Consider the following 25587-nt stretch of genomic DNA (forward strand, 5'->3'; position numbering starts at 1 on the left):
GATGTTGTTACAAACCTGTTCCTAGACCTTACCATCCAAAGGATTCCAAAGGATCACCGAGACTTCCTGAGTTTACCTCTTCAATAGCTCTTGACTCCATTTTCTTTTTGCCCACTGGCACCGCTCTCGTTTGGACCTTCTTGTTCATTATCTCTTGACTGAGCCACTTGCAGCAGCCTCCGTATTTGCCCTCCTTTAGTCCTCCTGCAAATCGAGCTAAGCCTTTTTAGCCTCTCACATTGTCACTGAGTTTTCAGTGACCATCAGTAGCTTCCACTGACCCAAGATGGCTGCGGGTTGTCATCCTCACCCCGTCCTGCGCAATCTGCTGACCGGGTGGTCCATTCCAGAGACAACAGGGCTTCGACCCAGTTCTGCCAAACACATCTATTAGTGGTTAGACACAGTCCTACAACCTGTCCTCATGAGACGTGGGAGAGATTCACTGAGGCACGTTTAGCAGTTCCCCAGTCGCTGCAGTTTAGCTAAGCTTGTGGTTAGGTCAGGCGATGGAATCTTCCATTAGGTGTCAGGACACAGGACCAGTGGCTTCCTAGACCTAGAATGCCACTCTGGGCTCATCAGTTTCTTAGGTCCCCTTCATGCAAGGGCAGATGGTGGTACAGATCCATAAATCTAGAATACTTTTATTTTACCAATGAAAGTTTATTTCTAACATCCCTTGTATTAATGAACCAACACTCTCATGCAGATTTAGGTAGATTGGTTGAAGCTTTCCAGTTCCGCTTCTGGAATGTATGTTCATAATTAGTCTTTCAGATGCACAGTGAGCACGGCTGGAGTGTGCTCCTCATTGGGGTAGTTCCGATATTGACTGTCCCTATATACGTATGTGCATGTATATATGCATGGGTATGTGTGTATCACACACTGTGCTGAGTATTTTTTTTCTTAGAGAACGCACACATGCCCACACAAATAGCAGGGGAGGGGCAGAGGGAGGAGAGAGAGAATCTCAAGCAGATTGCGCTGAGTGTGGAGTCTGACGTGGGGCTTGATCTCATGCCTCTGAGGTCACGACGCTGAAACCAAGAGTCAGATGCTTAACCTATGATGCCACCCACGTGCCCTGGGCTGAGTATTTTTAATTTTAAATTTAATTTTAATTTTTAATTAAATTAAATTTTAAAAAATATTTTATATATTTATTTGACAGACAGAGATCACAAGTAGGCAGAGAGGCAGGCAGAGAGAAAGAGGAAGCAGGCTCCCTGCTGAGCAGAGAGCCCGATGGGGGGCTTGATCCCAGGACCCTGGGACCATGACCTGAGCTGAAGGCAGAGGCTTTAACCCACTGAGCCACCCAGGTACCCCTAATGTAAGATTTTTAAAGTAAGTTTTAGACCATAGAACAAATCTCTCCTCCTATGTACATCTATTCATGCTGTGCCCCTGAATGAAACCCTTTATCTCCATGGTTCCATGGTCCGTGTGAAATAAAGTCCAGATTCCTTCCAGTGATGTAGAAGGCCTTTCCAGAACCCTCCCCCACCTCTCTCCTTTCGGCACTTTATGCTCCCATCTAGAATTACCAAGCGGCGCGTATGTGAGCTCCCACCCACGATGCTGGCTTGGGCTCACACTCTCCCCCTGCCCGGCCCACGTTCGCTGCTTCGCTTCACCTGGCTGACTCTTACTCATCTTCTGTGACTCAACCCAGGCATCAGCTCTTTCAAGAAGCCTGTCCTGTAATCCCATTCAGACTTAAGCTTATTTATCTTAAGACACGTATAGTGCTTATTATGTGCAAGGAACTCTTCTAAGCACTCTGAATCCTCATTGTGGTTCTGGGAGTTAGATTCTATTATTATCCCTCTTTTCAGATGAGGAGACTGAGGCACGTGGAGGTTTAATGGGTCAAAGTTCACGTAAACGGTAAGTGGTGAAGCCAGACCGCAAACCCACACTGTCAGGTTTCCGACCATGAGGGTCAGAAAGCCGAATAGTCTGAGGCGGAGTGGGGTCATGGTTAGATCACACAGTTTGGGATTCGATATGCCTGGGACTAAGTCCCACCTCTGCTGTGTACTAGCCTTGTGACCTTACGCAAACTTCATAACCTTGCTACATGCCCTTTTCCACATTGGCCAAGTGGGGCAAAGAACACCCCAAAGTGTGATGGACAGAATGAAACAAGATGATCTAGGTAGAGCACCCTGCGGAGGGTCTCTCAAAATTAAAAAAAAAAAAAAACCCAAAAACAAAAAACACACACAAACAAAAAAAAACCACTTGGTAATGCTTGACTGTTGCTACTAGCTCTTATTATCTCTGCGTCTCTAGCAACTAGCCCCTGGGAAATAGATGCTGGAGGACTATTGTTGAACTGAACGAGTATGGAAATCTTTAGACAGACCTTGGTATCTAAAGTAGACATGACTTCAGAAATGGTCCCCTGTTGTTAAGCAGGAAGTGCCACCTCACTTTGCTAGGATGCCCAGGAACAGTTTTACCTCCAAAGAGTAGCTAGCCCTGTAGCTCTTCAGTTAGTAACTAGCAAGCATATGGTGCTGGTCTTTGCCACCATTCATTTTAACATAGCTAAAGCTCACTACAAGAGAGCTCATCGCTTCCAAGTGGGTCTTGTCCTCCTAAACCATTTCCCCATCCTTTAAAATGAAAGAGAACCCATTTCGTTTCCTTTCCTCAGAACAAGGGCTTCAAAACTCCCCCTGGGGCCATTGAGTCTCATGGGTCACTGGCCTTTTCAGTTCTGGAATTCCCATGTACATTTCCTTCCCAGCATGCCAGGGCTTTGATCCCTTCTGCTATAAATTTCACTTGTCAACTGGATGAAAAATACAGTTATCAGACATGCCCAGGTCAGCTTTGGGTAGTGTAGTTTTGACCGAAAATGTCCCAGGGATCAATGAAGTACCTATCTTCTTGCACCCAAGAGCAGTAGAAGATGCTGCTTGAAAATCTGGAATAGACATATGTGTCATATTCAGAGAAAAACCACCCTACCCCCCAGAACACTAGGGCTAGGGTTAGGAAGCTCCTCAAGCAGAATTTCTTGGTTTACTTGGGGCTAAAGGGAGCCCTCATTGGGGTTCAGCAGGCTGATCTTTCTGTAATATCTGACCCCACTTTCCTTCATAAAGGAAGACAGCCCCGAGACCATGGATTCTTTTTTCCAGGAGGATCTCACAGACCCTCTAGGCTGACCTGGTTATCACCAGTGATTACTTCAGAATTTTAGATGGATAGACAAAGTTAAGAAGTTGACCTGAATTTCTATTCATCCTGGTCATAGTCTAGAATAATCTGGCTGTTTGAATAAACCTCTGATATTTTGGTATGTTTTCATTTTTCTCTTTTTTGCCCTCAAATCTGTTGTATAGAGCTACTACTGTTAATACTGTTTCAACACACACACACACACACACACACACACACACACACACACACACAAACACACAGCTAGTTGAGGGTTCTGGACTCTCAGGTGCTTGAGGATTTTATGCAAGGGGATGATGACTGTGGTTTGGGTCTGGTCAGGAAGGGCTGCCTAGAGAAGGTGTCCTGTCAGGTTTGGTAGACTTCGGATAGTGAGGGCTTCTAGAGTTGAGGAAGAGGGTTGGACGGGAGTCAAAGCACACAGTACATCTAAGAAACTAGAGGCAAAGGCTTGTGGTCGTGGGCTCAGTGCAAAGCCTGGGATTCCTCTCCCTTTTTCTGTCCAGACAGTCAGAAACATGGAGGGTTCAGAAACACAGGTTGGAAATGCTCACCTCTCAGAAAGCACAGTGGGCGAGGGGTGAGGAGATAGGACTTCTGATCCTAGTTCTACCACTGATTTGTCCCATAATGGCAGGCAGGTCATGTAAACCTTTCTCAGACCATTTCCTTGTCAGGTAACGTAGAGATAAATAGATAATTAGACTACTACTAGTGGGAGGCTTAGGTGAAACTTGTAAGTATCCATCAGATGTCAGTTACTAAGAGACTGTTAATAAATAAAAGGTAGATACAGTGGGAAGAGAGGCCATCTTGTCGGTTGGCCTCTTACTGGATATTAAATACCAGCCACTCAGGGATGCCAAGGAATCGGATACAGAGAAGAGAAAAGGGTTGTTTTTAACAGATGAAGAAACCAGAGTTCAGAGAGTTTAAACCACTCCCTAGTTGTTGAGCAGGGACTGGGCCAAGGCCAAATATGAACAGTGTCACTGCTTTGCTCTAAGAACCCATATCTGTATGTCTTCAGAATGCCCAGTAGGAGTGACCCTGTTGGTGAGAATTGTAGGGATATTGGAAAACTACGAGGGTACTATTTTGGAGGTGGATAGCTGATCTCAGATACAAATAGTTCAGTCTCTTTGTGTGCCTTAATCCATGCTGATCTCTGGGTGAATTGCTAGGCCCTTCCCCTACTGGTGGGTACTACCTGTAATCCTTTTTTTTTTTTTTTTAAACTGACACACAGTCTAATAAAAATAAATTTATTTTGTGTACTATTTTGTACAAGCTTATAAATTTTAATCCCAGTATCTACAAGCTCTATGTCATTCCTTTTGAGCCTAACTTGCTAGAGGGAACTGAGAGCTGCTCACGTGGAAACAGGAGGTCAGGTCCCTTCCAAGTAGGAAATACTGTTGTAGGAAGTGCCAGGAGAGAGAAAGCCAGCGGAAGGAGAATGAGCAGGGCAGAAATCTGCATTCTGGTGGGATCAGTGAAGAGAAAGGGAACTGAGGATTTATGTAAGGTTTGTGTAAGAGGCCATGTCAGCAGGTGCAGAGAGAGAGAGCGAGCGAGCAGAGCACCCGCCGGAGCCTGGTAACTGTGTCAGAGTGCTGCTGGGCCTGTACTTGGCCCTCAGAGCCGCTCCGGCCCTCTTCCTCATCTCTCTGTCAGCCACCAGCCATCTCAGCTCCCACAGAAACTTGGCCAAGAGGTAGAGAAAGATAAAGAATCATTCAAATCGCCCTTCCAGACATGTTCACTCCAGAACATCTCTCCACTTGGATCTTGCCATCACTCCACCAACACCGGGACAGACAGCTTTCTCTTCCGTGCTCTTTAGCCAACGCTCAACAGGATCGTCACAAGAAGTTGCTGGTAACTTTTTTCTTTTAAGTTTATTTATTTATTTATTTATTTGACAGAGTGAGAGAGAGAGAGAGAGAGAGAGAGAGCGTGCACAAGTAGGCAGAGAAGCAGGCAGAGGGAAAGGGAGAAGCAGGCTCCTCGCTGAACAGAGTAACCAGCCCGATGCGGGGCTCCATCCCAGGACCCTGGGATCCTGATCTGAGCCAAAGGCAGATGCTTAACCAGCGGAGCCACCCAGGCGCCCTACTGGTAACCTTTCTAAGAACAGATTTGATCAGTGTCTTCATGGTATTACAAAATGTCAAGGTAGACATTTAAAACTTGATAGTAATCCAAAAAGGAATTTAAGTCAATCTTATGACTTTGTTGCAGAGGTTCTAGGCTTCCTCTTGTAATGGAAGATTTTATTTATTTATTTATTTATTTATTTATTTATTTATTTATTTATTTTAAAGATTTATATTTTTATTTGAGAGAGAGAGAGAGCACAAGCAGGGGAGGGGGTGTGGAGATACAAGTGGAAGAGGCAGAGGGAGACGAAGGCTCCCTGCTGAGCAGAGAGCCCGGCGTGGGGCTCGATCCCAGGACCCTGGGGTCCTAACCTGAGCTGAAGGCAGATATGTAACCAGCTGAACCACTCAGATGCCCAAGACAGAATGTTGGGGTTTTTCTTTTGTTCTTGTTTTTTTTTTTTTAATATTTTATTTATCTGAGATGGTGTGAGAGAGCGAGAAAGAATGAGAGGGGTAAGGGGCAGAGGGGGAAGGAGACCCTGAGCTGAAGCCAGATGCTTAACTCACTGAGCCACCCAGGCACCCCGGATGGAAGGTTTTAAAGCAGCTGTTTTCTGGGGTGCCTAGGTGGCTCCGTTGGTTAAGCATCTGACTCTTGATTTAAGCTCAAGTGCCATGTTGGGCTTCCCACTCAGTGGGGGTCTCTTGACCTTCCCCTTCTCCCCCACCCCTGCTCATGCTTGTTCCCTCTCTCTTTCTCTCTAAAAAATAAAATAAAGCAAATAACCCCCCAAATTCTACTTCCTTCACCTCCTCAAATCTAACCCTCATATCAGAGAATTCTGAATATCCTTTGTGTTAGCACTGGTGTCTGAGGGCCAGTCCCTCTTACACCTTGGTTGGAGGAAGTTGATGGTGGAAATTCACATTTGTATGTTAATATGTGACTTTAGTCAGAGTCTGGAGATGACCTGCTATTAATAATTTGGCATATGGGGTGCTTGGGTGGCTCATTCATTAAGCATCTGCCTTTGGCTTTGGTCATGATCTCAGGGTCCTGGGATCAAATCCCACAACGGGCTCTCTGCTCAGCGGGAAAGCCTGCTTCTCCCTCTCCCACTCCCCCAGCTTGTGTTCCCTATCTCACTGTGTTTCTCTATCAAATAAATAAATAAAATCTTTAAAAAATAATTTGGCATATGAAAAAACAAAATGCTTTTAATCTAACGAAGAGAGAGGCACTAGAATTCAGCCTCATCTTCAACCCCATGAATGTGTATTTTACATAAAACCAGACAGATTTTCTTAACAACATTAATAATGTACTATTATAACATAATTGCAATATTATACCAGAAGCATTATCCACGCTAAGTACTCTCCAATTTAGAATGAGTGAATAACCTTCAAGAGAAGCGTATCCATTTTCTTCAGCTAAATAATCCCTAAGTTCAAAAGGTAAAATGAATACTTCTTACACAAAATGCAGCCTGTATGTGGGAGTAGAATTTTGATAGGACTTTATGAGCTCAGAGCGCCTGGCAGGCTCTGTTGGTAAAGCAGACAACTCTTGATCTTGAAGTAGTAAGTTCAAGTCCCACATTGGGTGTAGCAAGTACTTAAAAATAAAATCTTTAAAAAAGAAATTTGTGAGCTCCCTGCTAGTGGATTTAAAAACCTCCTTGGCCATCTCCTGGCAACCGAGGCTACTATGCCCCCTTCCACTGTGGGGCCAAGACATAGTGTCTGCGAAATTATATACCCATTAAGGTAACCCTTGTTTTGTCCTGTCCTATTTTAGTGCATGGCGCCCAAGGTCACCCTGGATGCTGACAAGCAACTAACAGATGGGGAGAGAGGAAGAGTGGAAAAGGCACGTGACCTTCTGAGATTGGCCTGAGTGTGGCACATGCCCCTTCCACCAACATTCCACTGGTGAGGACTTGGGGGCGATCCCTTCGTGATCTAACCACAATCCCATACCACCTTGGACACTATTCAGCTTTCTGACCCTCATGGTGAAGTGACAGGCACATCCCCAAAGAGACAGTTTCAAACCATTATGCTCAGTGCTAAGATCGAGGTATTCTTAGGGTGCTGTGGGAATATGAAGCACGGGCCTTCGAGAAGCAGGGCAGCATATGCCTTTCTAAGAGCACAGACTCTGGAACCCGACATTGTGGGTTTGCGGTCTGGCTTTGCCACTTATCAAATATGTGAACTTTCACCCTGGAAACAGCAGTGCCTTCCTATAGCACCAGCTCGATTTGGTTGGCAGTTCCCATCACTTAGAAGAATGGCCTTCCTAGGCATCGTCAGAGACAATGCCACTGGTCTATGCCTCCTTCTTGAAAGTCTGAGCCCTAGCATACAGGGACCCTCCTCCAAGAAGAGAGATCCCAGCAGCAGCTAGCAAGGACCTCCTTCCCAGAAGTCGGAGTTTCAGCTCCATGGAGACCCTCCCCCAAGTTTTAGTAATTATGAATTCTCCTCTTACCCCCATGGCCCCCCAGTCTAGGAATGCTGGCTGCTTCCTGAAGTTTTTACCTCTGGGACACCTTACAGCAGCACTGTCTAATAGAAATATATGTGAATCACACACCGATCTTTAATTTTCTAGTAGCTACACTAAAAGGGTAAAAAGAAATGGTGAGATTAATTTCAACAGTATATTGTATTTAACCCAATGTATCTGATCTGCTGCATTTCAATATGTAATCACTATAAAAATGATTAGCTATTTTTATATGAATTCTTTGAGATCAGGTGTGTATTTTACACTGACAGCATACTTCAATTTGGATGATAAATTTTCACCAGAAATACTTGATCCATATTTTGATTTCATAAAATTTACAGTTGAAGATGTAGATTTACATTTTTTAAGTCATTCTCAATATACTTAGAAGTTTGCCAATAACTGAATTGAGTATCAATTTGTAGCTCTTTCAAAAAATATTTTACTTATTAATTTGATATAAAGAGAGAGAGCGAGCAAGCAGGGGGAGAAGCAGCTTCCTGTGGAGCAGGGATCCTGATGCAGGACTTGAACCCAGGACCCCAGGATCATGAGCTGAGCTGAAGGCAGACGCTTAACCAACTGAACCACTCAGGCGTCCCGATTTGTAACTTTTTATTTTGAAATGAGAAGTTGAAAAAATGCTGCAGAGAGTTTCCATGTACCTACCCCACAGCTCCCCGCCATTGGTAACATCTTTCCTAACTCTAACTTTCACAACCCAAATCAGAAAATTAATCGGCACGATACAGGGAACTGTACTAGCGGTCTTAGTCAGATTTCATCACTTTTACATGTATTTATGTTTTTTAAAAAGATTTATTTATTTATTTTAAAGGAGGGGGTGAAGGGCAGGGGGAGAGAAGAGAGACAATTCCAAGCAGACTCTGTGCTGAGCGTGGAGCCTGACGTGGGCCTCGATCTCACGACCCTGAGATCACAACCTGAGCTGAAACCAGGAGTCAGACGCTCAAGTGACTGTGCACCCCCTCTCCCAGGCGCCCCTTCGCGCACTTTTATCTTGTGTGCCTTTGTGACTGTATGGCACTTTGTCACTTGTGTAGATCTGTTTGATGGCCACCACCACAACCGTGAGACCAAACTGCCCCATCACTGCAGAGGGAGTTCCTCATGCTGCCCCTTCAGGCCTGAACCCCTGGTAACCCAGTAGGTGTTCTTTGTCTTTACAGTCTAGAACATGTTGAAATTGGCTATTGCACTTGGCGCAGTACCCTTAAGATCCATCCATGTTGTCTGGTGTAGGAGTGCTCTGTTCCTTTTTAGTGCTGAGTAGTATTCTACAGTATGAATGGACCATAGCGTGTTTAACTGTTCACCTATCGAAGGACATTTACTGGGTATGTTTTCAGTTATTGGCTGTACAGATAAAAGCTGCCAGGAACATTTGAGTATGGTTTTGGTGGGGGCAGGCATACGTTTTGATTTCTGCAGGCTGAATGCCCGGGAGTGTGATCACTGAGCATACGATAACTCTGTGTGTAACTGCCAGAGTGCTTTCTAGAGTGGCCCGACCATTGTGCGTTCTTACCAACAACGAAAGAGAGAAGTCCATTTGTTGGCATCTTTGTCAGCACATGGTGTGATCTGTGTTCTTTATTTTAACCCTTTGAATCAGTAAATAGCAGCATCACATTGTGGTTCCAATTTGCATTCGCCTAATGGCTCGTGATGCTGAACCTTCCTTCATGCACTGATTTGCTGTCTGTCTGTCATTTGGGGGGAAGTATCTGTTAAGTCTTCCCCATTTAAAAATTGGGTGGTTGTTTTCTTACAGTTGAGTTTTGAGAATTCTTCATATATCCTGGATACAAATCCTTTATAAAAAGGTATAATTTGCAAATACGTTCTCCCAGTGTGTAGCTTGTCTTTTTATCCTCTTAACAGGGTCTTTCACAGAATGAAAGGTTTTCATTTCAATGAAGTTCAATCTATCCATCTTTTCTTTTATGTCTCACTTTTGGTGTTATGCCTAAGAACTCTTTACTTAATGCTAGGTCATGAAAATTTTCTCCTACATCTTCTTCTGAAATATTATAATTTTGCTTTTAAATCTGTGATCCAGTTTGAGTTAACTTTTATGTAAGGAATGAGGTTGAGACCTAGGTTTGTTATTCTGTTTTTGCCTCTGCATATCTCATTTTACCAGCACCACTGATTGAAAAAAAAAAAAGAACCTATTTTGGGGTCCCACGACCATTCAGGGTCAGTGTTTCACTGGATAGACCCACCAGACCAACTGCAGGCTTTACTTACAACTAAGGTTTATTACAGCGAAAGATACCACAAGCCATAGGAAAACTACGCATGGGACAGAGTTCGGAGAGGTCGGGCACAGATTTCCCCATCCGAAGCCACACAGAATGTGCATTCTCTGTAGCAGGCAGCTGCAGGGCCAAGGGCAGAACAGCTCTGCCCAGGGAAGCCTGTGCCTGTCTCAGGATCTGAGACTTTTATGTACAGGGGAATGGCTCTGTCATGGCAATCTGGGGACTCGGGCTGCAGAAGCAGAGGCATGACCTACAATTTACCTGAGTGTTGTTTTTTTTTTTAATATTTTATTTATTTGAGGGAGAGAGAGAGAGCACGCGTACACAAGAGCTTGAGCTGGGTAAAGGAGGGGGAGTGGGAGACGGAGAAGCAGACTCCCCACTGAGCAAGGAGCCTGATATGGACTCCCTCCAAGGACTCTGGGATCGTGACCCAAACTGAAGACAGATGCTTAACCAATTGAGCCACCCTGGCATCCAGTTTATCTGAGTCTTAGCAGAACTCCTTGGGATCCACTGAGAACATGAGAGGATGGGAGGCACATTTGTTCTGGAATCGTCCTTTCTGACACATGGGACGAGGAGCGTACGTTGCCAGTACCTTCAGCTACTCTGCCTTTCATTCTCTGCATGAGTAATAAACTGTCTGAACCTAATGACAGCTCATTGTGTCTTTATTGGTTGAATCTGTGAGGCCTTACTTAACCTTTCCTCACACACCATCGAATGGCTTTTTCGCCTTTATCAAAAATCAGTTTCATTGGCATATGAATGACATAAAATAAATCGCACGTATTTAAAGCTTACAATTTCCGGCTTGGCTCGTGCAGACACCTATGAAACTCTCACTGCAATCAGGATACTGATCACAACCAAGGACACTTGGAAACTTTGGGCTGTGTTCAGCGTCTTGATTATGGTGTTGGTTTCACAGGTGTATACCTATGCCAGACCAGAAATTATACAGTGTGATACCCAGGCAAATACACCAATTGGGCAAAATAGAGAAATCGGAAATATATTCGCAAATACAGACAGCTGGTTTTTTACATAGACAAAAAGGCAATTTATCAGAAAACTAACAACCTGTTCAGCAAATGGTGCTAGAACTATTAGATATTTATTTGCAGGAGGAAAAAAAAGCAACTTGAATCCATACTTTGCCCCATCCCCCAAATTAACTCAAAATGGATCATAGAATTAAATATAAAAGCTGAAACTGTAAAAGTCCTCCAAGAAAATACAGGAGAAAAATCTTCATGACCTTGAGCTAGGCAATGATTTCTTAGATATGACACCAAAAACACAATACATTAGAAATGAATTGATAAATTAGACTTCATGAACATATAAAACTTTGGCTCCTTCAAAGACACTGTTAAGACAATGAGAAGGTAATTCACAGACTGGGAGAAAATATTTGCAAAGCATATACCTGATAAAAGATTTGCATCCGGAATATGTAAAATACTCCAAAAGCCCAATAAGAAGAAAATGAACAAGCCAGTCAATATAAAATGGGCAAGAGATTTGAACAGGCATTTCACTGAAGACATACAGATGGCACAGAAGCACATGGAAAGACATTCAACACCATTGGTCACTAGGTAGATAAATGCAAATTAAAAACCACAATGAAATAACACTACACACCAAACAGAAGACCTAAAATGAAAAAGAATGGCCATAGCAAGTGTTGCCGAGGATGCCAATAAAGCTGAGCTCTCTTACATAGCTGGTGGTGATGTCAGTGGTACCACTTTGTAAACAATTTGGTGGGGGAGTTTTGTTTATTTTTATTTTTATTTTTTTAAAGATTTTATTTATTTATTTGAGAGAGGAAGAAAGAGAGAACACAGCAGAGGAGAGAGGCAGAGGGAGAAGCAGGCTTCCTGCTGAGCAGGGACCCCCCCACACACACCCCACCCCAACCCAACCCAGGACTCAATCCCAGGACCCTGGGATCACGACTTGCGCTAAAAGCAGATGCTTAACCAACTGAACCACCCAGGTGCCCCAGTTTGGTGGTGGTTTAAATAGTTAAACATGTACATGAAATGATTTAGCCATTATTCTCCTAGATGTTCACCCAAGACGAAAGAACGCATGCATCCACAGAAAGTCTTGTACACAGAAGTTCATAGAAGCTTTATTTGCAATAGCTAAAAAGTGGGAACAAGCCAAATATCTGTCAGTGGTGAACGGATAAACAAACAGGTGAATAGACCAATCAAACTTACCAAGAACTGTCACAATTATAGTGTGCAGTCTATGCCTGATGCACGAATAAAGTAAAAACCTCTATTTAGATTTTCTTTAGTTTCTCCCAGCCGTACGTTATATTTTTCACTGTATAGATTTTGCCTATCTTTTGTTTGATTTATCATTTAATATTTTACGTGTTATTGTTTTTTTAAATGCTTTTTTAAAAAAAGATTTTATTTATTTATTTGACAGAGAGAGGTCACAAGTAGGCAGAGAGACAGGCAGAGGGGCAGGGGAAGCAGGCTTTCCCCTGAGCAGAGGGCCTGATGCAGGGCTCCATCCCAGGACCCTGAGATCATGACCTGAGCCACCTCAGTGGGCTTAACCCACTGAGCCACCCAGGCCCCCCTATTTTAGGTACTAATGTAAATGATATTTTAAAATTCCAGTTCATTGGTTCAGTTGTTCAGTATAATGGTTTTCAGTGTTAAAAAAAAAAAAGTATGTATTAATGGCATAGCCTACAACTTTACTGAACTCGCATGTTAGTTCTAGAAGCTTATTTTAGATTTCAGTCAGTTTTCTGTATACGAACAGGTAATCTGCAAGTAAAGAAGATCGTACTTCTTTACAATTTAGGTGACTTTTACTGCATTTTCTTGCCTGATCGCTCTAGCCAGACCTTCGAGGACAGTGCTGAATGCCCTTCTGTGGCTAATGATCTAGGGAAAGCATTCGGGCTTTCGCCACTAAGTGTGATATTAGGTGGAGGTTTTGCATAGATGCCCTTTATCAGGTTGGTGACGTTTCCTTCTAGTTCTAGTTTGCTCAGAGCTATTATCAGTAATGAACGTAGGATTTTATCACATGATGACTCTCTCTCTATTGAGATGATCCTATGGCCTTTCTCCGTTTCTTTGCTACTATGGTGCATTATATTGATTTATTTTTGAATGTATATCAAACTTGCATTCCTGACAAAGACCACACTTGCAAATGGTATATTATTCTTTTTACATATTGCTGCATTCAATTTGCTAAAATTTTATTTCTGGTCTTTGCCTCTGTGTGAATGAAGGATATTAGCATGCAGTTTTACTTATTTAATTTTTTATTTAAATAATGTTATTTACTTTGGTATCAGGGTAATGCTGTCTTCATGGAATGAATTAGAAGTATTCCTCCCTTTAATTTTCTGGAAGAAGGTGGATGAAATTGACAACTATTTCTATTTCGGGCGTTAATAAGAAATCCCCAGTGAAAACCTCTGGGCCTGGAGTTTACATTGTGAAAAGTTTTATAATTGCAAATTCAGTGTCTCTAATAAGCTTAGGACTATTCATGTTATATGTATCTTTTTGAATGAGCTTTGATAGTTTGTGTCTTTTAAGCAATTAGTCCATTTCATCTGAGTCCTCAAATCTCTTGACTTGTATAAATCCTTTCATAATATTTCTTTCTTATCCTCTCAAATTTGTAGAATCTGCTGTGCCATCTTCTTTATCGTTTCTGATGTTATTAATTTGTGTTTTCTCTTTTGCCTGATCTGCCCAGCCAGAGTTTTATTAACTCTGCTCATTATCTGGAAGAACCAACTTTTAGGATCATAGAGCTTCTCTGTTTAGTTTCTGCTTTCTGCCTCATTGATTTCTGCTGCTTCTTACTTTGGGTTTCGTCTGATTTAGTTTGTTTGGTTTCTTAAGATAGAAGCCGACATCAATGATCTGAACTCTTTCTTTTCTTACCTATGCATTCAGTGCTATAAATTTTCCTCCACATACTTATTTCGAGGTATCTGACACATTTGGATACATTATGGTCTCGTTTTCATTTAGTGAAAAATACGATGTCCCTTTTGATTTTTTCTTTGACACGTGTTATTTCTGAATGTGTTATTATTTAGTTGCCAGATATCTTGGGGAGTGTCCAGATCTCTTATTAAAATCTAATTTAATTCTCTTGATGTCAGAACACATACTAAGTATGACCCAGTATGCTTTTTGCTCTGTGTATTTTGAAACTTGAAGCTTCATGATTAGGTGCATAAACATTCAGATCGTTTTATCCTCTTGACCAATTGACCCCTTTACTATTATCATCCTGGGTAATACTGTGTGGTTGGAAATATCCTTGCTTGTTATAAACATAGCCATCTGTCTTTCCTGCATCTGGTTATTAGTTAGCTAGGTTTATTAGTTTACTGTGGCTGCCATAAAAAAGTACCAAAATCTTGTTGACTTAGAACAAAATACTTATTCTCCTACAGTTCTGGAAGCGAGAATTCTAAAATCAAGGAAAAGACAGTACCGCATCCCTGACGCTCTAGGGAAGAAACCAGTCCTTGCCTCTTTCTGCTTCTGGTGTCAGCATTCTTTGGCTTGTGACTACATCTCTTCCTGTGTTTTATCTTCATATTGCTTTTTCTGTGTGTGTCTTATCTCCCTCTGTGTGTCTCTTAGAAGGGTACATGTGATTGCATTTAGGGCTCCCCTGGATAAACTCCTTTTCTCAAAACGCTTGAGTTAAATCATACCTTTTGCCAAATAAGGTGATATTCACAGGTTCTGGGGATTAGAACATGGACGTATCTTTGGGGACACCATTCAGCCTACTACACAAGGTATATCTTTTCCTATTGTTTTATTTATTTTTAAAGATTTTATTTATTTATTTGAGACAGAGAGTGTACACAGTAAGAGGGGCAGTGGACAGAAGGAGAGGGAGAAGCAGGCTCCCCACTGAGCAGGGAGCTTGATATGGGGCTCGATCCCAGGACCCCAGGATCATGACCTTGATCGACTGAGCTGCCCAGGTGCCCCTCCCATCCTTTTATTTTCAACTTATTTGTATGTTTATAGTTCAAGTCTATTGTGAACAGCATACACTTGTGTCTTATGTTTTTTATCCAGTCTGACAGTGCTTTCCTTTTAATTGAGGTGTATGGTAGATAATAATAGACCCCCCAAAGATGTCCACATTTTTATCCTGTGAACCTATAAAATATTAAGCTAACATGGCAAAAGGGCCATTGCACATGTGCTAAGTTAAGAATTTTGATATGGGAAGCGTATCCCGGCTTATTGGGGTGGGCACAATGGAATCGCAAAGTCTACAGAGACAAAGGCCAGAGGGTCAGAGGGAGAAGGAGAGGTAATGACAGAGCAGACGTTGGAGTCGTGTGCTCTGAATATGTGGAAGGGGCCATGAGCTAAGGGATGCAGGCGGCCTCTGGACGTTGTTAAAAGGAAGGAAACTGATTCTCCCCTAGAGCCTCTGGAAAGAATGGAGATCTGCTGACACTTGGATTTTTAGCTCAGTGAGACTCGTGTCAGATTTCTGACCTGACGAACTAACTATAAGGTGATGTATGTTGTTGTAAGCCATTAAGTTAGTGGTAACTTGTTATAGTAGCAGTAGAAAAGTCACATAAGGTGCTTAGATCATTTATATTTAATGTGATTATTGATATAATTAGGTTTAAATCTTTCATCTTGCTGTTTGTTTTCTCTCTGGGTCATCTGTAGTTCGTTTTTTCCCCTGCCTTCTGTCAGATTACTTGAATGTTTTCATTTTTATTTTTATGTTGTTTGTTGGATATCATTCTTGGTTTTTTAATTTTAGTGATTGCTTCACAGTTTAGAATACAGAGCTTTAATTTATCATCATCTACCTTTAAGTGATATCCTATCACTTTATAAATAATGTAAAAACTTTACAATAGTGTGCCTCTACTTCCCCCTTGGTCTTTATACTACAGCTTTTTAAGAAAGAGTCACCTATTTATTTGAGGGAGAGAGAGAGAAAATGCGTGAGCAGGGGCACAGGGAGAGGGAGAAGCAGACTCCCCAGTGAGCATGGAGCCTGACATGGGACTTGACCGCAGGACCTATGAGATCATGACCTGAGCCAAAACTAAGAGTCGGGGGCTTAACCAACTGAGCCACCCAGGCGTCCCTGTTCTATAGTTTTCATATAATTTACTTATGCATAAGTTGTAAAGCCCACAATACATTTTTATTATTTTTGTTTATAGTCAATTATCTCTTAAAGAGATTTAGGAAATAGGAAAAATATCTTATATATTTACTCATAAAGTTTCTGTTTGTAATATTCTTTATTACTTTGTATAGATCCACATATTTTTATCTGGTTTCATTTTCTTTCTGCTTAAAGGATATCCCTCAATATTTATTACAATTCAGGTCTGCTGGTGATGACTTTTTTAATTTGGACATCAATCTTGTATTCCCATGGTCACCTCTATAGATTTTTTTTAAAGATTTTATTTATTTATTTGACAGAGAGAGAGATCACAAGTAGGCAGAGAGGCTGGCAGGAGAGAGAGAAGGAAGCAGGCTTCCCGCTGAGCAGCGAACCCGATGTGGGGCTCGATCCCAGGACCCTGAGATCATGACCTGAGCCGAAGGCAGAGGCTTAACCCACTGAGCCACCCAGGTGCCCCAATGATGACTTTTAAATCTTATGTATGTCTAAATCTTATGTATATCTTTATTTCACTTTTGCTTTTTTTTTTTTACTTTTGCTTTTTTAAAATTTTTAAAAATCATGATAAAATACGTATAACTTCAAATTTGCCATCGAAGCCATTTTAAGTGCACAGTTCAGTGACATTAATCATCACTGGCCATCTCTAGAACTCTTTTCACCTTGTAAAACTGAAACTCTAGGGCTCCTGGGTCCTTAATCAGTTAAGCGTCTGCCTTCAGCTCTGGTCATGGTCCCAGGGACCTGAGATCGAGTCCCATAGTGGGATCCCTGCTCAGTGGGGAAGTCTGCTTCTCCCTCTGTCCCTCCCCCTGCTCATGTTCTCTCTCTCTCTCTCTCTCTCAAATAAATAAATAAAATCTTTTAAAAAGAAACCCTGAAACTCTATACCCATGAAATAATTCCACTTTTTTCCTCTCCCTCAGCCTCCAGCAACCACTATTTTCCTCTCTATTTCTATAAATTTGACTATCCTAGTACCTCATATAAGTAAGACTATACAGTATTTGTATTTATAGTAAATCCCCGCTGGTCCAATTGCTCACGCAGTGTTTGCTCCCGGTCAGACCCTGGCCGACACATCTGTTCAGACAATTTCATCCTCAAGGCAGCACGGCGATCGTACTGAGAATCCCTGTGACGTGGGTTCAGCTGTCACTTCCTAGCTGTCCGAGCCAATAACTTAATATCTCTAATCCTCAGAATATTACCAGGTAAAAATGGAAAGAGTAATACCTACTACCCAGAGTTCTTTTGTGAGGAGCTATGAGAACACCGGACACACTACAGGTGTTCAAGACACACTATTTTGTTTCAGCCATTTCTTTACCAGCGTCCTCTGGGCACTTTGATCTATCCATCTCAGCAACAGCCTCCCGGAGTATTTTCTCCTCCTCCGCATCTATCCCACCTGGTCCTGTGGCCCTTTCTCTGGGCATTCAACAAATGCTTATCTTTTTTAAAAAAAGATTTTATTTTTATTTATTTGACAGAGAAATCACAAGTAGGCAGAGAGGTGGACAGAGGGGGGGGGGGAAGCAAGCTCTCTGCTGGGCAGAGAGCCTGATGCAGGGCTGGATCCCAGAACCCTGAGATCATGACCCAAGCCGAAGGCAGAGGCTTAACCCACTGAGCCACCCAGGCGCCCCAACAAATGCTTATCTTAAAAAGTAACCAAAGCTCATTGTGAGTGAGTTATGGTGGCTTAGAATGTTCCGGAAGAGGAAAAGCAATGGATGTATCTTTGGTGCCATGGTAGGGTCAATAAAAGGACACGCTAGGGGGGACGGACAACGTTTGGTTGCCCCAACCTAGCCCGCAGAGCCATGTCTGCATGGCTCCACGGTGAAGGAGGTCTGAGTCGACTCTCCCGGAATGAGATTACTTTCTCTGTAGCTCCTTCAGCAAGGGCCCGGTGTGTCCACCTACTCAGGATCCTTTCGCTCTCAAATCCCAGGAAAGCCTGTTCTTCCCAGGCAGCAACCCATGCCTGAGGCCTTCCCTAAGCCTTGCCTCAGCTTCCTCTTGACGTGTTCTGTTTCTTGCTCTCTCCTAGAGGATGAGGGCGACGGAGAAGAGGACCTTCAAACTCTTGCTTCAGCCCACGACCAGGCTATTGTACTTCTCACCATCTGTCGCCATCTCTAAGCACTGAGCCCCACTGTGTCAGACAGTACTTCCCCATCCCCTAAGCCCTCCCCACCCCCGCCAAGGACACTGTTGTGTGATCCCTGGGTAGCTTGGCTTTCAAGGGAAGGTAAGCCACAGAAGAGAATGACCCCTTCTTGGATTACTGTATCTCCCACTCATGGTTCCAGGTTACTGTCCTTGAACTTGATATTCGAGAAAACTATAAGCCTTTACCAGGACAGCCGTTCCTCTCCATGTGTGGGTTGTTCTCTCTTAGCTTGGCTCACCGGAAATGAAGAAAACAAGCTATTTTTTTTTTTTAAGTTACTGAGACTTGATATTAAAGATTCACTCCTTTCTCTGTTTCTCAAATGGTCATCGTGTACCTGCAACGTACGAGGAGTTTCTGACAGTGTCCTCCTTAGCATACCGGTTTGCTTTCTGATCATTCCATCAGCCCAACTCTGCGGAAACCTGAAAACCTCTACGTGGTTCAGTTACAAAAGCAAACAAGCCACATAGAGTCGGGCAACTTCTAAATGACCATCAGCAAATCTTTCCAGGTTGCCCTGAAAGGCAAACACAACTCGAATCCCAGGTGTGAACATAAAATAATGTGGTTATCGCCTTCTGAAAAGAAACCCAGGAGGGTAGGGGTGAGCTTGTCCAAGGACATCGTCTCCTAGTTAGGGGCGTCACCTTCCCAGTCTGTGCCCTGGTTCTTTTCCGTGTGGCCACAGCTACTTATCTTTTAAAATTCGACCTCATCTCCTCCTTTAGGAAGCTGGCCCTCGCCCCATGTCTGGGTTGGAGGCCCCTCTTCTGGGCACCCTGGGCATCCCATGCTTACATTGGTCAAAGCACTTACTACACTGATTGTCTCCCTTCCCTGGCTGAGGGCTCCCTGAGAGTCGGAAGATGTCCCTTTGATCCTGTGTCCCTGGGGCCAGGCACTTCCAGGACTAGTTGCTCAGTAGCTGTTGGTTAGTCAACTAAAAAATGTCTGTGCATCATAGTTTGGGACTATGTTCTACCATGGCCAGTCTTTCTTCTTTTAGTAGAGAATGCAATTTTCAGAAAAACGAATGTCACTCGGAAACATGTTGGGCAAATAAGGTATTCACCAAACTGAGTAACACTGTCTTTATTTATTTTTAAATAAGATTTTATTTAGTTATTTGACAGAGAGATCACAAGTAGAGAGGCAGGCAGAGTGAGATGGGGGAGCAGGCTCCCCACTGAGCAGAGAGCCCAATGTGGGGACCCAGGACCCTGAGATCATGACCCGAGCTGAAGGCAGAGGCTCAACCCACTGAGACACCCAAGTGCCCCCACTGTCTTGATTTAAAGAGGAGGGGTCGTCATAACAGATTCACTGCTTTCCTTCTGTGGCTCGTACAGGCACCTTACTTCTGTGGCTTGTATAGGCTCTCAAAACGATTCCAAAGAAGGAATTCACAAAAGGTTTTGAGCAGCAGAAGCTTCCCAGGACAGTAACTTTGAAATCTACATTCACTGAGACGTTTAAGGTCCAATATGCGTTTAGAGAAAAAAGATCCAACAAATAAGCATTTGTGTTGAAAATTACTGAAGGCCTGCTCTAGGGAGCGGGGCATATCGTTTAGAGGTTAAGAGCGTTACTCTGGAGCTGGACTGTTTGGGTTCAAATCCCAGCTCTGCACCTAACTTAGCTCCATAGTCTCTGACGCATTACTCAGCCCACTGGTACCCCAACATAGAGTCATTGGGGGGATTAATTGTGTTAATCTTTATAAATTGTGTTTACTTTATGGGTAAAGTGCTTAGCATATAGGGCCAACTGTCGCAGTGCAAGAAACATCTGAGACAGGGAGGAGTCTGGTAGCCATAAGCATCTCAGTGTAGTTCTAGAAGCTCTGAATGCCCTCCACGCGATTCAAAACATTGTGTCCTGAGACTATGAGTGTCAGTACAACCAGATGCTTGGTATTCATGGTAGTGAGAACAGAAGGACCTGAGACTAGAGATAATATTCTTCCTCTAAAATTCTTACTTTTTTTTTTTTTAACAAAGAAATGGTATGTGCTGTTAATGCTTGTGAAAGAATTCAGTGTTCCTCATTTCACTTGGAATAGAAGCTAGCATGGACAGATAATTCATAGACCCTTATAATCAATATGTCTCTCTCCCTCAAAAAAAATTTGGGGGGGGGCGCTCCTGGGTGGCTCAGCCCTTAAGCGTCTGCCTTTGGCTCAGGTCATGATCCCAGGTTCCAGGGATCAAGCCCCACATCGGGCTCCCTGCTCCACACAGAGCCTGCTCCTCCCTCTCCCACCACCCCTCTCCTGCTTGTATTTCCTCTCCTGCTGGATCTCTCTCTGTCAAAGAAATAAAAATCTTAAAAAAAAAAAAAGTTGGTTCCGATTTCAAAAACTAAGATATAATGTTGCTCTGATCTGGGAAGAACAGAATAATCTAGAGGGATTTGCCATTTGCCAAGATAATTTAGAGCTTCACTGTGGATTCAGATGGCATCAGAATTTAAGAATAGTAATTTAAATAATGATATAATTTACATTTGGGGAGCGTATGGTTTCATTACTGTATCCTTTATGCTACTGTGCAGAACATCGTTCTTTTAATTAAAATATTGGTTGCCTTTTTTGAACTAGAGTTTCCCTCTCTCAGAAATAGTTGTGAAGATGACAATTTCTGTTGCAATCAGCTATTTTGCATGATTCATGAAGAAGCGCTTTAAAAATAACTTTGTAATAAAGACAGAAAACTGTTTCTTCACGATTGTGATTCATCAAAATTATTTTTGAACATTTGGTAAATCCTGTTTCTGAAAACTTTTAAAATACATTAAAGCCCCTTCGGAGACTGTGTCTGGGCCTCCTTTATGGATTCCCCAAAAGCTTCACATAGTGGAGAGATGAGGCGGTGAGGTCAGCTGTGTGTTCTTGGCCCTTCCTCATCATTTCTCTTCCAAGAAGTTCAAAGAAGTCAAGGGATTATTTGGGGGGGGGGTTAAAGTAATGGCCAAGAGAAACAGCATGAGCCCACAAGCCCTTCCAACATGGCAGGTTCTGTGCTTCTGGGCCCAAGGGATAAGCCGTGGGTGGGGTGTGGATTGAAAGGTTTCTCTCTTACCGGAGAAAAAGATGGGGTTGCCATGCTATTCCTTGCCTGCCACCATTCCAACAGAGTTAACAATGCCCCTTCTTCCTTCCTTCCTTCCTTTTTTTCTTTCAAGATTTTATTTATTCATTTGACAGACACAGAGAGAGGGAGCACAAGCAGGGGGAGTGGGAGAAGGAAAAGCAGGCTTCCTGCTGAGCAGGGAGCCCAATGCGGGGCTCCATCCCAGGACCAAGTGCCCCTCCTTTTGCTTTTTTTTTTTTTTTAAGATTTTATTTATTTATTTTCCAGAGATTACAAGTAGGCAGAGAGGCAGGCAGAGAGAGAGAGAGGAGGAAGGAGGCTCCCTGCTGAGCAGACAGCCTGATGTGGGGCTCGAACCCAGGACCCTGGGATTATGACCTGAGCCAAAGGCAGACGCTTAATGACTGAGCCACCCAGGCTCCCCAGCAATGCCATTTCTTAAGAAGAGACCTGTGAGGGGGCCACAGACATGTCTTCTTCAGGAAGGGGGAGAGAATACGGCAAGGGGTCGTTGGGGCCGCAGGCTAGATGGGGCATCTGTCCAGGTTCCCTTAGTTGAACTGAATTTCCTGCTTCGAGTCTGTGATTCCTATTTTGGTAACAGGCAAGACCCCATCCTGAGCTGTACAGCGCGAGCACCCGACAGCCGTCTTCATTTCCCCCCACAGGCTATTACCTGCTTGTCCTAAAGTGAAGTGCTTTATTCTGCTACCTGGGTCGTGAGCAGAGCGATCATAAAGCATAGAAGTATTGGGAAGGAAATGTGCCCTCTGAGCATGCGTATGATCAACACCCTTTCTGGACACTAATAATGACGCCTAGAGTTTCCAGCCTCACCTGGAACTGCCTAAGGGTTCTGAAACTGACACTTTCACCAACGACAGCTAAGAAGTCTGCTTCAATGACAGTTTGACTCCAGTGTTCTTTCATAGGATCTCAAGGCATCCTGACTCCCTACTGTTGTGATCCTTTTGTCTCCCTGCTTTCTTTCCCAGGGCTCCCCTAAACCCAGGCCCTTTCAGTCAGGATGTGACCTGGGGGCGGCCCAGGTCCTTTCTGTGTTGAAATGTGCCACCTAAGGGCTCCTGAGGGGCTCAGTTCATTAAGTGTCTACCTTTGGCTCAGGTCATGATCTCGGGGTCACAGGATCAAGCCCCGAATCGGGCTCCCTGCTCAGCAGGCAGTCTGCTTCTCCCTCTCCCTCTGCCCCTCCCCCCTGCTCATTCTGTCTTTCTCTCTCTCTCAAATAAATACATAAAACCTTAAAAAAAAAAAAAGAAGAATGTCCCACCTAATTCTCCCCTCTCCAGGCAACGGTCCTGCTTCCTGATCACCAGCTCTCCGTTACGGCCCCTCAACCTTAAAACATCCATGAATGCTGATTTATTCCCTCAGTGTCCTGATTCAGTTCTTTGAGGGGCAAGGGTAGAAGTTTCTCTAGAAGTTCACAAATCCTTGAAATTGAAAAATGTTGTTTACGGAGTGGGGAGTATCCACAGAGTTCTTTTTTTTTTTTTTTAAGATTTTTATTTATTTATTTGATAGAGAGTGAGTGAGCATAAGCATGGGGGAGTGGCAGGCAGAGGGAGAAGCAGGCTCTCCGCTGAGCAGGGAGCCGGATATGGGACTCCATCCCAGGACCCTGGAATCATGACCTGAGCTGAAATCAGACACTTCATTGACTGAGCCACTCAGCCATCCCTACCCACAGGGTTCTTAAAATTCTCAAAGAGGTCTGTATCCCTGTAGACATTAAGAAATATTGCATTAAGGTTTATTTAGCTTCCATTTGAAGATTATATTTTAACAGCTCTATTGGAAATAATCCCTTAGCCTAAAGAAATGGCTCTATAAATGAAGAGGAGGCTTCACGGTACGGAATATATTATTTGGGAGAGGAGTTTGTGATACCTCACTACATTATATGGGTAATTACTTATTTTTCCTGCTCTCTCTATTTAATGACAGTGACAAAGGGATTTATGCCTTCTGTTTCACTCTGTGGTTATGGCCTTAATGGATTCTAAGATATAATGTCTCTAAACTCTTAACACAAATGTCGGAATGGGGATGGGGAAGCATTCAGTCCAATTTGGTTTGCATGCATTCATTTGGCACTGTGTAAAGTGCAGTGCTCGATGAGATAGGCTAGAAAGAGAAAGAAAATCCAATGAGATATGAACCTTCCAGAACCTGACAATCCCTGGGGGGGGGGCGGGTGGACAGATGCACACATACACACCTACATAATATTAATGTCAGACAGTGAGATGTGCTACTGTATAAGATGGGAGGCAGGAGGCACTGATGTTAACTAGAGAGCATCTAGAAAGCCTTCACTAAAAGTACAAATGAGTCTATCAATCCTCAAGCCCCTGGGCCCTCAACCTTCTCTCATTCCCTCTTCTGAATAACCACTCCTTCATCCTTTTTTTCTTAAACAGATTCAGTGCTTAGGCCCATTCAACTGTAGTTTTTTTCTTTTTTCTTTTTTTTTCAATTAGAGAGCAAGTGCAGGAGGAGGAGGAGGAGGAGGAGGAGGAGGAGGTGCAGAGGGAGGACAGAGAGAGAATCCCAAGCAGGATCCACACCCAGCCCACAGCCCAACCCAGCCCAACCCAGGGCGGGATCCCATGTCCCGAGATCATGACCTGAGGTAAAACCAACAGCTGATGCTTAACTGACTGAGCCACCCAGGCACCCCCCCCTGCATTTTTTCTTTGTTAGGAAATATTTCAGACCTAAAGAAGTTACATAAAATATTACGATAAATACCCACGTGCCCACTACTGGGCTTAAGAAATAAAGCATTACAGATACAATCGAAGCCCCCTGTGTACCCACACCCTAGAATTCTCTTTTATGGATACCCTCTGCTTTTGACTGGCAGCTTTCAAAGAAGACCCTCACTGAGCCCCATCTTCTGGTATTCAGGCCTTCCCTTTGAGTGTGGGCAGGACTTAGTGACTTGCTTCTAATGACCATGACAAAAGTGATGGGATGTCACTCCTGCAATTAGGTTACAAAAGATCGCGACTTCCATCCTGCTGGCATTCTCTCTTGCCCTCTCACTTGCTCTGATCAAGCCCGCTGCCACGTGATGAGATGCTGTATGGGAGACCCACATGGCCAAAACTCAAGGGAGGCCTCTAGCCAACAGTTTAGTAGGAAACGAATCTTTAGTCCAACAGCCTATGCAAAACTGAATCCTCCCCAAGAACGATGTGAATGAACTTGGAAACAGATGGTCTGCCATAGAGCCTACAGATGCTACATTTATGTGGCTCATTCCCATACGTGCCTATACCCAACTCACATATAATATATATAATACTATATATTATATACATATATGATGCATATATGTGTACACACACACACATCATTGATCATTGTGCTTTCTGCAGCAGTATGTGTCTGAACGTGTAATGTGCGTAAGAATTACTTGTTCAGGGAGGAGGGCCTGAGGTTCTGTATTTCTACAAAGCTTTCAAGTGCTGCTGATGCAACATACAGTGTATGGAAAGATCGCACTGGGCGTCATTTACCTAAAAAGAAATCTGTCCACACTCGCGTTTCTAAGTTGAATGAATGTTGGCAAATATGTGTGTAGAATTTAGGATAAAAGTCAGTTGTCAGTGGCTATCACTTTTTGAGTGATGAAATTTGGAGTCAGTATCAGCGTTGAGAAAATGTCCCTGGGCAAAACAAAAACCCTAAAAAGAGCAAAGAACAGATTCTCTTTTCCCCCATCCTTCTCCTTCCTCCCAACTGCAGGGCAAAATAAGAGAAAATTAACAATGGTACAACATCAACATGCACTGGTGATTTTCTAAATCTAAGAAAATAGTCTTCCTTAGGTGCATACTGTATCTCAATAAGGAGAAAAGAAAATACATTTTCTTTTCGTAATTTGGAATCCTGTGTATCTGATGGCTTCCACCCCTGATCACACCAGCCTTGTCTCTGTTATCCAGTTGCACAAACTCTT

At 43.2% G+C, this 25587-nt stretch overlaps 1 long non-coding RNA gene across 1 annotated transcript in view; it reads left to right on the forward strand.

Annotated features, from left to right (window-relative positions):
• Positions 1–3422: 3422 nt before the first annotated feature.
• LOC116582741 overlaps positions 3423–25587 on the forward strand; it is a 35819-nt gene continuing 13654 nt past the window's right edge. Inside the window, exons 1-2 of the long non-coding RNA XR_004282508.1 lie at positions 3423–5082; positions 7108–7241. This is a non-coding gene — a long non-coding RNA (uncharacterized LOC116582741). The remainder of the gene's footprint in view (positions 5083–7107; positions 7242–25587) is intronic.

This window comes from Mustela erminea, chromosome X, assembly GCF_009829155.1.
Source record: "Mustela erminea isolate mMusErm1 chromosome X, mMusErm1.Pri, whole genome shotgun sequence".
Taxonomy (NCBI): Eukaryota; Metazoa; Chordata; class Mammalia; order Carnivora; family Mustelidae; genus Mustela; species Mustela erminea.